The sequence below is a fragment of the Pristiophorus japonicus genome, chromosome 1, assembly GCF_044704955.1.
Source record: "Pristiophorus japonicus isolate sPriJap1 chromosome 1, sPriJap1.hap1, whole genome shotgun sequence".
In the NCBI taxonomy this organism is placed as follows: domain Eukaryota; kingdom Metazoa; phylum Chordata; class Chondrichthyes; family Pristiophoridae; genus Pristiophorus; species Pristiophorus japonicus.
The window spans coordinates 534807730-534821927 of record NC_091977.1 but is presented as its reverse complement, the minus strand read 5'-3'; the positions used below and the strand labels follow the sequence as shown (position 1 = coordinate 534821927).

General features: G+C 50.7%; 1 pseudogene; it reads right to left on the bottom strand.

Annotated features, from left to right (window-relative positions):
* Positions 1-9358: 9358 nt before the first annotated feature.
* Positions 9359-10000, bottom strand: LOC139272630 (heat shock cognate 71 kDa protein pseudogene; annotated as a pseudogene).
* Between the last annotated feature and the right edge of the window lie 4198 nt (positions 10001-14198).

Here is a 14198-nt window from a genome sequence, read left to right as displayed (position 1 = left end):
CCCTGGCCACGTTTCGACAATAGCCCATTGTCAGTGGCGGGTGAAGCCTGCAGAACATGTCCTGTTACTCATCTGTCAGCCATGGTTCCGTTGGCGGCACTCTTCGCCTCAGAGTCGCGGATTTAAGTCCCACGCCAGGAACCTGAGCACCAAATCTAGGCTGACGCTCCCAGTGCTGTGCTGGGGGAGCGCCGCACTGTCGGAGGGGCAGTACTGAGGGAGCGCCGCACTGTCGGAGGGGCAATACTGAGGGAGTGCCACACTGTCGGAGGGGCAGTACTGAGGGAGCGCCGCACTGTCGGAGGGGCAGTACTGAGGGAGCGCCGCACTGTCGGAGGGGCAGTACTGAGGGAGCGTCGCACTGTCGGAGGGACAGTACTGAGGGAGTGCCGCACTGTCGGAGGGGCAGTACTGAGGGAGTGCCGCACTGTCGGAGGGACAGTACTGAGGGAGCGCCACACTGTCGGAGGGGGAATACTGAGAGAGTGTCGTACTGTCGGAGGTGCCATCTTTCAGATGAGACATTAAACTAAGGGCCCCATCTGCTCTCTCGGGTTGACGTAAAAGATCCCACAGCCACTATTTCGAAGAAAAGCAAGGGGGAGTTCACCCCGGTGTCCTGGGGCCATTATTTATCCCTCAACCAACACCTGAAAACAGATTATCTGCACATTGTCACATCGCTGTGTGTGGGAGCTTGCTGTGCGCAAATTGACTGCCGCGTTTCCCACATTACAACGGGGACTACATTTCAAAAAGTAGTTAATTGGCTGTAAAGCGCTGTGGGAGGTCCTGTAGTTGTTGCAGGTTCCTGTAGTTCGCATGCCTGACACGAGACTCCCAAAGCAAGCGCTCTACTCGGAACTCCTTCACGGCAAACGAGCCAAAGGTGGGCAGCGGAAATGTTACAGGGACACCCACAAAGCCTCCCTGATAAAGTGCAACATCCCCACAGACACCTGGGAGTCCCTGGGCAAAGACCGCCCTAAGTGGAGGAAGTGCATCCGGGTGGGCGCTGAGCACCTCGCGTCTCGTCGCCGAGAGCATGCAGAAATCAAGCGCAGGCAGCGGAAGGAGCGTGCGGCAAACCAGACTCCCCACCCACCCTTTCCCTCAACCACTGTCTGTCCCACCTGTGACAGGGACTGTGGTTCTTGTATTGGACTGTTCAGCCACCTAAGGACTCATTTTAAGAGTGGAAGCAAGTCTTCCTCGAATCCGAGGGACTGCCTCTGATGATGATTTGCTGTTGTAATGTGGGGAACGCAGCAGTCAATTTGTGCACAGCAAGCTGCCACAAACAGCAATGCAATAATGGCCAGGTAGTCTGTTTCTTTCATGATGTTGGTTCAGGGCTAAATATGGGTCCGGGACACCTCTATACAAAAGCAAAATACTGTTGATACTGGAATCTGGAATAAAAACAGAAAATGCTAGAAATCTCAGCGGATCAGGCAGCATCTATGGAGAGAGAAACAGAGTTACTGTTTCAGCTCGGGATGACCCAAAACGTTAACTCTGTTTCTCTCTCCACAGTTTCTGCCTAGCCCGCTGAGATTTCCGCAATTCTCTGTTTTTATTCCAGGACACCTCTGCTTTGCTTCGAGTTAGTGCCGTGGGATCTTTTACATCCACCTCAGAGTTCAGCCAGGGTCTTGGTTTCACGTCTCAGCTGAAAGACGGTCCCTCCGACAGTGCGGCGCTCCCTCAGTACAGCCCCTCCGACAATGCGGCGCTCCCTCAGTACTGCTCCTCCGACAGTACAGCGCTCCCTCAGTACTGCACCTCCGACAGTGCAGCGCTCCTCAGTACTGCCCCTCCGACAGTGCAGCGCTCCCTCAGTACTGCCCCTCCGACAGTGCAGCGCTCCCTCAGTACTGCCCCTCCGACAGTGCGGCGCTCCCTCAGTACTAACACTGGGAGTGTCAGCCAGGATTATGCAACTCTAACACAAGTCCTGCCAAGTTGCCCCGCCCACGGCTGTCTAAGTCGCCGGATCATCAATCTGTCAGGGCAGCCGTTGAGAACAAGCCAACACTGCTGACATTTGCCAGTTCAATCAGACGCCCTTCCAAGGTGCAATCAAGCGGGTCACTGTGACCTTGCTTAGCAGGGACAATGCGGGGTCACTTTCCCGATGGAATAAAGGGAACAACGAAAGAGAGATAGCTAGAGATAGAGAGAGAGAGAGGGACAGAGAGAGAGAGGGACAGAGAGAGAGAGGGAGAGAGAGAGCAAGGGACAGAGGGAGAGACAGAAAGAGAGAGACAGAGAGAGAGAGAGAGAGAGAGCGAGAGAGAGACAGAGGGAGAGAGATAAAGGGAGATAGAGATAGAGAGAGAGAAAGAGAGAGAGAGAGGGACAGAGATAGAGGGAGAAAGATAGAGACAGAGAGAGAGAGAAACAGACAGGGAGAGAGAGAGAGAGACAGAGGGGGAGAGACACAGACAGAGATGGAGAGATAGAGATAGAGATAGAGAGAGAGAGAGATGGAGAGATAGAGATAGTGAGAGAGATGGGGAGAAAGAGAGAGGTAGAGAGAGAGTTATAGCAAGAAAGAGAGAGACAGAGAGACGGAGAGAAAGGGAGAGAAACAAACTTCATCCATGTGGCTGGAGTGCACAAGAGCCACCATAACTGGTGGCGACCACGTTAGTGATCAGGATGTCGAACAACAATACGATGCAGTATATAAGTCGGAAAGAAGATATAACGTTGTCAATATCCCAGTCTCAGACCACCACACTGGAATAATGGCCCTGGAATAGTATCCTTACACAGGGGGTGGAATTCCGTTGTGCCCCGTTTGGGGGCGGTACCATCCGGGAGGCGGGACATTGTGCGCCAGGCGCGGAAGTCCCGCCCCACTCGCCAAATTGGGGTTACCGCCCCCGAAAAGGAAGCGGAGCGCAAGATAACGCACTCCACTTCCTTTCTGGGGCGGGTAGTGGGGTGGGGCGGACGGGATGGGAGCGGTGCGCAGCGCGATGCACTGGGCCGTGTAGCCCCGCCACGTAGGAGGGGCTCTTCCCCGTCATTAAAGGGAAGGGCCCAAGCTGCAAACTCTGCAGCGATGAAAGGGTCCTCCCTGGACCACCGTGGGGCAGGGGCGCCGGGCCAACAGCCCGGCGGTGCTCAAGCAGAATGCCGGGCTGACCGATCGCGGCACGCACCCCGCGTTCGAAGCGGCAACATTTCTTTTTCAATGGCCGGCTGGCACTCGCTGCCATCGCCCGGTGCAGCCTCAGAGGGGGGGGGCGGCGACACCCAATTTAGGGTCTGGGGCGATAGCGGGGCACCGCGCACGATGAAGACGTTGTCATCGCCGGCGGGACGGGCGCTACAGGATACCGCCGCCACTAAACTCCCGCCGAATTTAGCGGGAGTGGTCAGCGACCCCGTGGCCGGGCGAGAGGTCGTTTGCGCCCCTCGGGGGAGGGGGCATGCTGCTGTTGACAGGAGGCGCAAACAAGAGTGGTGGATGCAGAAACCCTCACCACTTTCAAGAGATGGTTGGATGGGCACTTAAAGTGCCGTAACCTTCAGGGTTACGGACCCAGAGCTGGTAATTGGGATTAGACTGGATGACCTCTTGTTGGCTGGTGCAGATACAAGTACTGCAGGGAATAGAATACGGCCAGGGTGATCTCCTGGACTAGTTTCGATCGCCTGGATGGGTCGGAGAGGAATTTTCCCAGATTTTTTCTCCCTAAATTGGCCTGGGTTTTTATCTGGTTTTTGCCTCTCCCAGGAGATCATATGGCTCCGGTTGGGGTGGAGTGTAGAATGTTTCAGTGTAAGGGGTGTCGCAGTTGTGTGGGGCGGACTGGTTGGGCTGGGTACTCTTTACTTTTCCGTCATTGTTCATAGGTTTATATGTAACCTTCAGGGCTGCTGACCGAGGGCCGTGCGGCTCTTTGTCGACCGACGCGGACACGATGGGCCGAAATGGCCTCCTTCAACGCTGTAAATTTCTATGTTTCTATGTAACCCCAATTTCTAGGCCATAACATTTACAGCACAGGCCATTGGGCCCAACGGGCCCGTGCCGGTGTTTATGTTCCATACCAGTCCCCTCCCACCCCTCTTCATCTCACCCCATCAACATATCCTATTCCTTTCTCCCTCGTGTGTTTATCCAGCTTCCCTTTTAATGCATCGATACTATTCGCCTCAACCACTTCCTGCGGCAGCGAGTTCCACATTCTCACCGCTCTCTGGGGAAAGAGGTTTCTCCTGAATTCCCCGTTGGATTTATTAGTGACTGTCTTATGTTTACAGTTCTTAGTTCTGGATTCGTTCGCATGCAGAAACATCTTCTCTACGTCTACCCTATCGAACCCTTTCATAATATTAAAGACCTGAATTAGTCTTCTCTTTACCAGGGAGCAGAGCCCCAGCCTATTTAGTCTTTCCTGACAGGTATAAGCTCTTAGTTCTGGTGTCGATCTAGTAGTTTGTCATTGCGCCTCTCCTCCAGTGCCTCCTTATGTCTGTCCTCTGCCTCAGGAGGAGCGTTCACCAACATCAAATAGGTTGGGCTCGCTCTCATCCCCTTTCTCCAGTGTGATCACAGAACATCTCTCCCCCTCTGTCCTTCCCTTTCTTTCTACTCAACAGGCTCCCTCTGTGGCTCAGTGGGTAGCACTCTCGCCTCGGAGTCACAAGGTTGTGCAATCAAACTTGAGCACCAAAATCTAAGAAAAGCCGCACTGTCGGAGGTGCCGTCTTTAGAATGAGCTGTTAAACTGAGGAGGCCCTGTCTGCTCTCTCAGGTGGGCGTAGAAACATCGAAACATAGAAAATAGGTGCAGGAGTAGGCCATTCGGCCCTTCGAGCCTGCACCGCCATTCAATGCGTTCATGGCTGAACATTCAACTTCAGTACCCCGTTCCTGTTTTCTCGCCATACCCCTTGATCCCCCTAGAAACATAGAAAATAAAAGAGAAGTGGAGAATGCAGGCAACGGTCCCGATCCTGCAAAAGATCTTTTTTTGAAAAATTGCAGAGTTATCCCCAGTGTATTGGGCCAATATTTATCTCTCAATCAAAAAACAGCTTATCTGGTCATTATCACATTGCTGTTTGTGGGAGCTTGCTGTGCACAAACTGACTGCCGCATTTCCTACATTACAACAGTGACTACACTTCATTGTCTTTCTTTCTTTCTTTCTGTCTTTCGTTCGCTATTGAGGGAGTGCAGCGAAGATTCACCAGACTGATTCCCGGGATGGCGGGACTGACATATGAAGAAAGACTGGATCGACTGGGCCTGTATTCACTGGAGTTTAGAAGCATGAGAGGGAATCTCATAGAAACCTGTAAAATTCTGATGGGACTGGACAGGTTAGATGCAGGAAGAATGTTCCCGATGTTGGGGAAGTCCAGAACCAGGGGTCACAGTCGATGGATAAGGGGTGAGCCATTTAGGACCGAGATGAGGAGAAACTTCTTCACCCAGAGAGTGGTGAACCTGTGGAATTCTCTACCACAGAAAGTTGTTGAGGCCAGATCGTTAGATATATTCAAAAGGGAGTTAGATATGGCCCTTACGGTTAAAGGGATCAAGGGGTATGGAGAGAAAGCAGGAATGGGGTACTGAAGTTGCATGATCAGCCATGATCTTAGTGAATGGTGGTGCAGGCTCGAAGGGCCGAATGTCCTACTCCTGCACCTATTTTCTATCTTTCTCTCTCTCTTTCTCTCTCTCCAGAAGTGAGTAACTCACGTGGAACAACCGAGAGAGTGACATATTGAAACCTTAGCAGAAACAGGTGGTCCGCCCTTGTAAGTTGAGGAGATGCCATTTAGCTCCACCCTGGAAACAATACAAAATACATCCGGGCAGCCTCTAGGCACTCTGCTTACCTAATTCTTGCAACAGCGATAACAGCACTGAGGAACAATACTTCAAGACTGGCTAAATACAGACACATTTGAGATTTGCTTGTGAATTTTAATATGTCATATAATAAATGTTATTTTGGTGGATTTACAGTCTGTTTTTTAAAAATTCATTCACGGGATGTAGGCATCGCTGGCAAGGCCGGCATTTTTTGCCCATGCCTAATACCCCTTGAGAAGGTGCTGGTGAGCTGCCTTCTTGAATACAACGGAGTGACTCGCTGGGCCATTTCAGAGGGTCAGTTAAGAGTCAACCACATTGCTGTGGGTCTGGAGTCACATATAGGCCCAGACCGGGTAAGGGCGGTGTAGTAGAGCTCCCCATAGTGGACTACTGTGGTAATGCAACTACTGATGTAAATACAATAAAACGGTCACGTGACAAGTCACATGATGACAGTTTCTGCAGCGCCATCGTGTGTGTGGAGTGTTTAATGTCCGAACCGGCATTCTGTGTGGCGGCCCCGACCTGCAAGGACCATCGGCAGGTCGGGGCCTTCACAGGAGCAGCATGGCGGCATATCGCTTCAAGGTACAGCGCGTACTGGAGAGCGACGGCAGCGAAGAGGGCGACTGGATTGGATGTCACCAAGCCCCAGGTCGGTGATTGGAGCGTGGGCAGGTACAGCGAGGTCAGGGCGTAGGAGCGGCGAGTGATCGTGGAGGAATGTGACCGGGGCCCAGGAGAGGCGTGAGTTTGGGGCCCAGAAGAGGTGAGGGCCAGGGGCAGCACGGGCCAGCCCACACTGCGATGTGTGTGCGCACTAGGTCCGTGCAGCAGAGCAGGTCTCCAGTCGTCCTGGTTAACCCTTGCCACTGGACCAAGACCTAGCTCTGTCAAGCCCGTATGGTGGCTGGTGTGCAACGGTCACCACACGTTAAAAAAATCCACGCACAGGCATCTTCCACCCTTCAACATTTAGTTCGGGATCTGGAATATTATGTCCTTCATTGAAACACCTGTGAACTCATCCCTTTTTGGCGTGGAAGCAAGTCATCCTCGATACGAGGGATCGCATACAATGATGGTGAGTGTGCTTATAAGTAATGTCATAAGAATATATTACAGCCAGCAGATTTCCTTCCCTAAGGACATGAGTGACACTAGATGGGTGTGTACAACAATCCAATAGTTTATGGTCACCATTACTGAAACTGTTTTTTTTTAATTCCAGAATTATTTTTGAATTTAAATTCCCCAGCTGCCATGGGTGAGATTTGAATTCTTGTCCCACCAATCGTCAGTCCAGGTCTCAGGATTATTAGTTCAGTAACATAACCAGTGTGTTACCATACCCAGTATCGTACCAGCGTGCCATCATCTCACAGGGTCTTTGCTGAAACGTAACTGAGTGACCAAAAAATGGCTTAAAAGTGATTGAGAAGAAAATGGAGATTGGGCGGGGGGGGGCAAAGATTTTGCATAATATCATTGGTGAAAGGTAACAGAGACTTAACCATGAAGGTGGAAAAGAATTAGTTGAGAGGCTCGAATGCTCATCATCATCTTCATCATAGGCAGTCCCTCGAAATCGAGGAAGACTTGCTTCCACTCTGAAAGTGAGTTCACAGGTGGCTGAACAGTCCAATACGGAAATTACAGTCTCTGTCACAGGTGGGACAGACAGTGATTGAAGGAAAGGGAGGGTGGGACTGGTTTGCCACATGTTCCTTCTGCTGCCTGCCCTTGTTTTCTGCATGCTCTCGGCGACGAGACTCGAGGTGCTCAGCGCCCTCCCAGATGCTCTTCCTCCACTTAGGGCGGTCTTTGGCCAGAGACTCCCAGGTGTCGATGGGGATGTTGCACTTTATCAGGGAGGCTTTGAGGGTGCCACTGAAAAGTTTCCTCTGCCCACCTGGGGCTCGTTTGCCATGAAGGAGTTCCGAGTAGAGCGCTTGCTTTGGGAGTCTCGTGTCAGGCATGCGAACAATGTGGCCTGCCCAGCGGAGCTGATCAAGTGTGGTCAGTGGTTCAATGCTGGGGATGTTGGCCTGGTAGAGGACACTAACGTTGGTGTGTCTGTCCTCCCAGGGAATTTGTAGGATCTTGCGGAGACATCATTGGTGGTATTTCTCCAGCGACTTGAGGTGTCTGCTGTACATGGTCCACGTCTCTGATGGGTATTACTACAGGAGGGTGGGTATTACTACAGCCCTGTTGACCATGAGCTTGGTGTCAGATTTGAGGGCCTGGTCTTCAAACACATTTTTCCTCAGGCGGCCGAAAGCTGCACTGGCGCACTGGAGGCAGTATTGAATCTTGTCGTCAATGTCTGCCCTTGTTGATAAGAGGCTCCCGGGTATGGGAAATGGTTCACGTTGTCCAGGGCCGCGCCATGGATCTTGATGAGTGGTCATGGTATTAATAATAAACACAAATGCATTAAAATGCCACTGTGAATGGGGTAGAGTCCTCGTGGACTCAGAAGGGAAGGAAATTGGAAAGAAACTTGAAATACAATCTATATTAACGACTTGGAAGAAGGGACCGAGTGTAACGTAGCCAAGTTTGCTGACAGTACAAAGATGGGAGGAAAAGCAATGTGTGAGGAGGACACAAAAAATCTGCAAAAGGACATAGACAGGCTAAGTGAGTGGCAAAAATTTGGCAAATGGAGTATAATGTTGGAAAGTGTGAGGTCATGCACTTTAGCAGAAAAAAATCAAGGAGCAAGTTATTATTTAAGTGGAGAAAGATTGCAAAATGATACAGTACAGCGGGACCTGGGGGTACCTGTGCATGAAACACAAAAGGATAGTATGCAGGTACAGCAATGATCAGGAAGGTCAATGGTATCTTGGCTTTTATACAAAGGGGATGGAGTATAAAAGCAGGGAAGTCTTGCTACAGTTATACAGGGTATTGGTGAGGTCATACTTGGAATACTGCGTGCAGTTTTGGTTTCCATATTTACGAAAGGACATACTTGTTTTGGAGGCTGTTCAGAGAAGGTTCACAAGGTTGATTCTGGAGGTGAAGGGGCTGACTTATGAGGAAAGGTTGAGTAGGTTGGGCCTCTATTCATTGGAATTCAGAAGAATGATCTTATCGAAACGTATAAGATTATGAGGGGGCTTGACACGGTGGATGCAGAGAGGATGTTTCCACTGATAGGAGAGACGAGAACTAGGGGGCATAATCTTAGATCAAGGGGCCGCCCACTTAAAACTGAGATGAGGAGGAATGTCTTCTCTCAGAGGGTTGTAAATCTGTGAAATTCGCTGCCTCAGAGAGCTGTGGAAGCTGGGTCATTGAATAAATTGCGGCGAGCATGCAGAAAGCAAGCGCAGGCAGCGGAAGGAGCGTGCGACAAACCAGTCCCACCCACCCTTTCCCTCAACCACTGTCTGTCCCACCTGTGACAGAGACTGTAATTCCCGTATTGGACTGTTCAGCCACCTGAGAACTCACTTTTAGAGTGGAAGTAAGTCTTCCTCGATTCCGAGGGACTGCCTATGATGATGATGATTTGTCTAAAATTTTCTGCTTGTCATCATCTCCAACTTTTCCCTTGAGCTTTTTATCCTCAGTTGTGATCTTCATGTTGAAAGCACATGACTCCAAAGCTTTTTTTGAAGAGCCTTTTTTCACGTGGCTGGTTATCTTCAGATTTGTACGTCTCAGCTTCCTGGACCATACGTTCAATAGCTTCCTTGCTCAAGCCACCTTTGTCATTTTTGATTTGTGATTTGCTTTCCTTATCGAGGAAGACTTGCTTCCACTCTAAAAATGAGTCCTTACGAGGCTGAACAGTCCAGTATGAGAACCACAGTCCCTGTCACAGGTGGGACAGAGAGTGATTGCGGGTAAGGGAGGATGAAACAGGTTTGCCGCACACCTGCCTGCGCTTGGTTTCTGCATGCTCTCGGCGATACCATTGGCATCAATATCAAATGTCACCTCAAGTTGAGGCACACCCCTTGGAGCATGTAAAATTCCAGTCAACTCAGACTTGCCCAGCAAGTTATCCTTAGTCATGGCTCTTTCACCTTCAAACACCTGAATCAGCACACCAGGCTGGTTATCCGAGTAGGTGGTGAAGGTCTGTGTTTGCTTTGTTGGAATGGTGGTGTTGCGCTTGATTAATGTCATCATCATAGGCAGCCCCTCGTAATCGAGGAAGACTTGCTTCCACTCTTAACATGAGTCTTTATGTAACAGTCCAATACGAGAGCCACAGTCCCTGTCACAGGTGGGACAAATAGTCGTTGAGGGAAAGAGCAGGTGGGGAGTCTGGTTTGCCGCACGCTCCTTCCGCTGCCTGCGCTCGCTTTCTGCATGCTCTCGGCGACGAGATTCGAGGTGCTCAGCGCCCTCCCGGATGCTCGTCCTCCACTTAGGGCGGTCTTTGGTCAGGGACTCCCAGGTGTCGGTGGGGATGTTGCACTTTATCAGGGAGGCTTTGAGGGTGTCCTTGTAACGTTTCCACTGCCCACCTTTGGCTCGCTTGCCATGAAAGAGTTCCGAGTAGAGCGCTTGCTTTGGGAGTCTCGTGTCAGGCATGCAGACAATGTGGCCTGCCCAACGAAGCTGGTCAAGTGTGGTCAGTGCTTCGATGCTGGGAATGTTGGCCTGGTTGAGGACACTAATGTTGGTGCGTTTGTCCTCTCAGAGGATTTGTAGGATCTTGCGGAGACATCGTTGGTGGTATTTCTCCAGCGACTTGAGGTGTCTACTGTACATGGTCCATGTCTCTGAGCCATACAGGAACCATGAGCTTGGTGGTAGTTTTGAGGGCCTTGTCATTAACATGGCACTGATCCAATAATCCTCCAATCACTCAAAGAGGGCCCTTGTGGATCGACTAGCAGTGGACAATTGCACAGATTGGTTGCAGAGCAACAACATAGAAACATGAGTGGTCCATTCACCCCTCGAGCCCGTTCCGCCATTCAGTAAGATCATGGCTGATCTTCTACCTCAACTCCACAGGCTGGAGAGACTTGGGGCGTGGGAGGGTGACATTCAACTTGTGTGGGGACACAGAGTAAAGTCAATGGCACTGAATATCAGACGGGGAGCAGAAAGGGTGGCAATAGGATCATCAGCAAAGTGATGGAAGGCGTCGACAGTGCTATCAAGCGGCACTTACTCACCAATAACCTGCTCACTGATGCTCAGTTTGTGTTCCGCCAGGACCACTTGGCTCCAGACCTCATTACAGCCTTGGTCCAAACATGAACAACAGAGCTGAATTCCAGAGGGGAGGTGAGAGTGACTGCCCTTGACATCAAGGCAGCATTTGACCAAGTGTGGCATTTGACAAGAGCAGGTCAGAGGCTGGGTCTTCTGCGGCAAGTGTCTCACCTCCTGACTCCCCAAAACATCTACAAGGCACAAGTCAGGAGTGTGATGGAATACTCTCCACTTGCCTGGATGAGTGCAGCTCCAACAACACTCAAGAAGCTCGACATCATCCAGGAGAAGGAGCCCGAGTAAAATTTAAGTCAATGGTAATCAGGGGGAAAACGCTCCACTGGCAGGAGTTATACTAGCACAAAGGAAGATGGTTGTGGCAGTTGGAGGCCAATTATCACAGCCCCAGGACATCGGTGCAGGAGTTCCTCAGGGCAGTGTCCTAGGCCCAACCATCTTCAGCTGCTTCATCAATGACCTTCCCTCCATCATAAGGTCAGAAGTGGGGATGTTCACTGATGATTGCACAGTGTTCAGTTCCATTCACAACTCCTCAGATAATGGAGCAGTCCATGGCCGCATGCAGCAAGACCTGGACAACATTCAGGCTTGGGCTGATAAGTGGCAAGTAACATTCACACCACACAAGTACCAAGCAATGACCATCTTCAACAAGCGAGAGTCTAACCACCGCCCCTTGACATTGAACAGCATTACCATCACCGGATCCCACCATCAACATCCTGGGGGTCACCATTGACCAGAAACTTAACTGGACCAGCCACATAAATACTGTGGCTACAAAAGCAGGTCAGAGGCTGGGTATTCTGCGGCAAGTGTCTCACCTCCTGTCTCCCCAAAGCCTTTCCACCATCTACAAGGCACAAGTCCGGAGTGTGATGGAATACTCTCCACTTGCCTGGATGAGTGCACCTCCAACAACACTCAAGAAGCTCGACACCATCCAGGACAAAGCAGCCACTTGATCGGCACCCCATCCATCACCTTCAACATTCACTCCCCTCCACCACCGGCGCACCGTGGCTGCAGTGTGGACCATCTACAAGATGCACTGCAGCAACTCGCCAAGGCTTCTTCGGCAGCACCTCCTAAACCCGCGACCTCTACCACCTAGAAGGACAAGGGCAGCAGGTGCATGGGAACACCACCACCTCCACGTTCCCCTCCCAGTCACACACCATCCTGACTTGGAAATATATCGACCGTTCCTTCATCGTCACTGGGTCACAATCCTGGAACTCCCTCCCTAACAGCACTGTGGGAGCACCTTTACCACACGGAATGCAGCAGTTCAAGAAAGCGGCTCACCACCACTTTCTCAAGGGGCAATTAGGGATGGGCAATAAATGACGGCCTTGCCAGCAACGCCCACATCCCATGAACGAATAAAAAAAATGAACAGGAGTCGGTCTTTCAGCCACTCGAGCCTGTTGCATAGGAACAGGAGTAGGCCCTGCAGCCCTTCGAGCCTGTTCTGTCATTCAAATAGATCCTGGCTGATCTGCAGCTTAACTCTATCCAGCTGCCTTTGATCCATATCCCTTAATACCCTAATCAAATTATGTCAGTCTCAGTCTTGTAAATGTTAATTATCCCAGCATCCACAGCTTTTTGGGGTGGGGAGAGAATTCCAGATTCCCACTGCCCTTTGTGTGAGGAAGTGCTTCCTGATAGCACCCCTGAACGGCCTGGCTTGAATTCTCAGGCGGAGGCAGGTGTGATACTATTTGTTTTATGTCCCTGCTCAAGTCGATTTTCACCCCCAGGGGATTTTCAGCATAGGCAGGAGACTTATGAAAGTTGAAGGTACAGACAGATATGTGATAGTTTACCTGGAGCTCCACTTTAAATTACAGAATGGGAGAAGGATGAGGGGGCACTGGTTCAAAGGGAGCTTTAGAACTGATATCAAAAGATTCTTATACAACAACAAATTGCATTTATATAGCACCTTTAATGTAGTAAAACATCCCAAGGTGCTTCACAGGAGCGATTATCAAACAAAATTTGACACCGAGCCACATAAGGAGATATTAGGACAGGTGACCAAAAGCTTGCTCGAAAAGAAAAGTCTTAAGGTGCGCCTTAAAGGAGGAGAGGGAGGCAGAGGTTTAGGGAGAGAATTCCAGAGCTTGGGGCCCAGACAGCTGAAGACACGGCCACCAATGGTGGAGCGATTGAATTCAGGGATGTCCGAGTGGCCAGAATTGAAGGAGTGCAGAGAGGACCTCGGTTTAGCGTCTCATCCAAAAGACGGCACCTCCGACAGTGCAGCGCTCTCTCAGCACTGAACTGGAGTGTCAGCCTAGATTTTTGTGCTCAAGTCTCTGGAGTGGGACTTGAACCCACAACCTTCTGACTCAGAGGCCAGAGTGCTGCCCACTGAGCCACAGCTGACACGCATTGAATCATCTCAGGCAAGATGGGCCGAATGGCCTCTTTCTGTACTGTGCGATTCGTTGAATAGTTGTGGGGGAGGGTGGGAGGAGAGAGAGAGAGAGAGGATTTCCAATTAACAAAACGTTTGACTGGAGAAGTTATCAAAGAAAATTTGACACCGATCTACGTAAGGAGCTGTTAGGACAGGCGACCAAAAGCTGGGTCAAAGAGGTAGGTTTTGAGGAGCGACTTAAAGGAGGAGAGAGAGGAGGAGAGGCGGAGAGGTTTAGGCAGGGAGTTCCAGAGCTTGGGGCCCAGGCAGCTGAAGGCACGGCCCCGAATGGTGGAGCGATTGAAATCGGGGGATGCTCAAGAGACAGAATTGGAGGAGCGCAGAGATCTTGTGGAATCCAGCAAGTTAAAACCCTGGAAAGCATTTCAGATCCAATTGGAGGGAGTGCTTGTTTATCCTGCCTAGATAAATTATGAGGGCCAAAGCTATTCCCGATCGGTAAGTGTCCTGTGAACCTGCAAGGACCTGTTCGCTGGGCGTGTCACTCCAGCTAGTGTCAAAACAGCAGCTAGAATTGAAGCACTTGCACAACATTTCATTGTAAATGGCTGAAAGAGCCAAGTCAGCCAAGCTAACATGCATGCATGCATGCATACAACTACACCTCAAAAAAAGAATGAGACAACAGATTCCTTTCAAATTAAAATTAGACTCGAGTGGCGGAAAAACAAAAACTGACGCTAC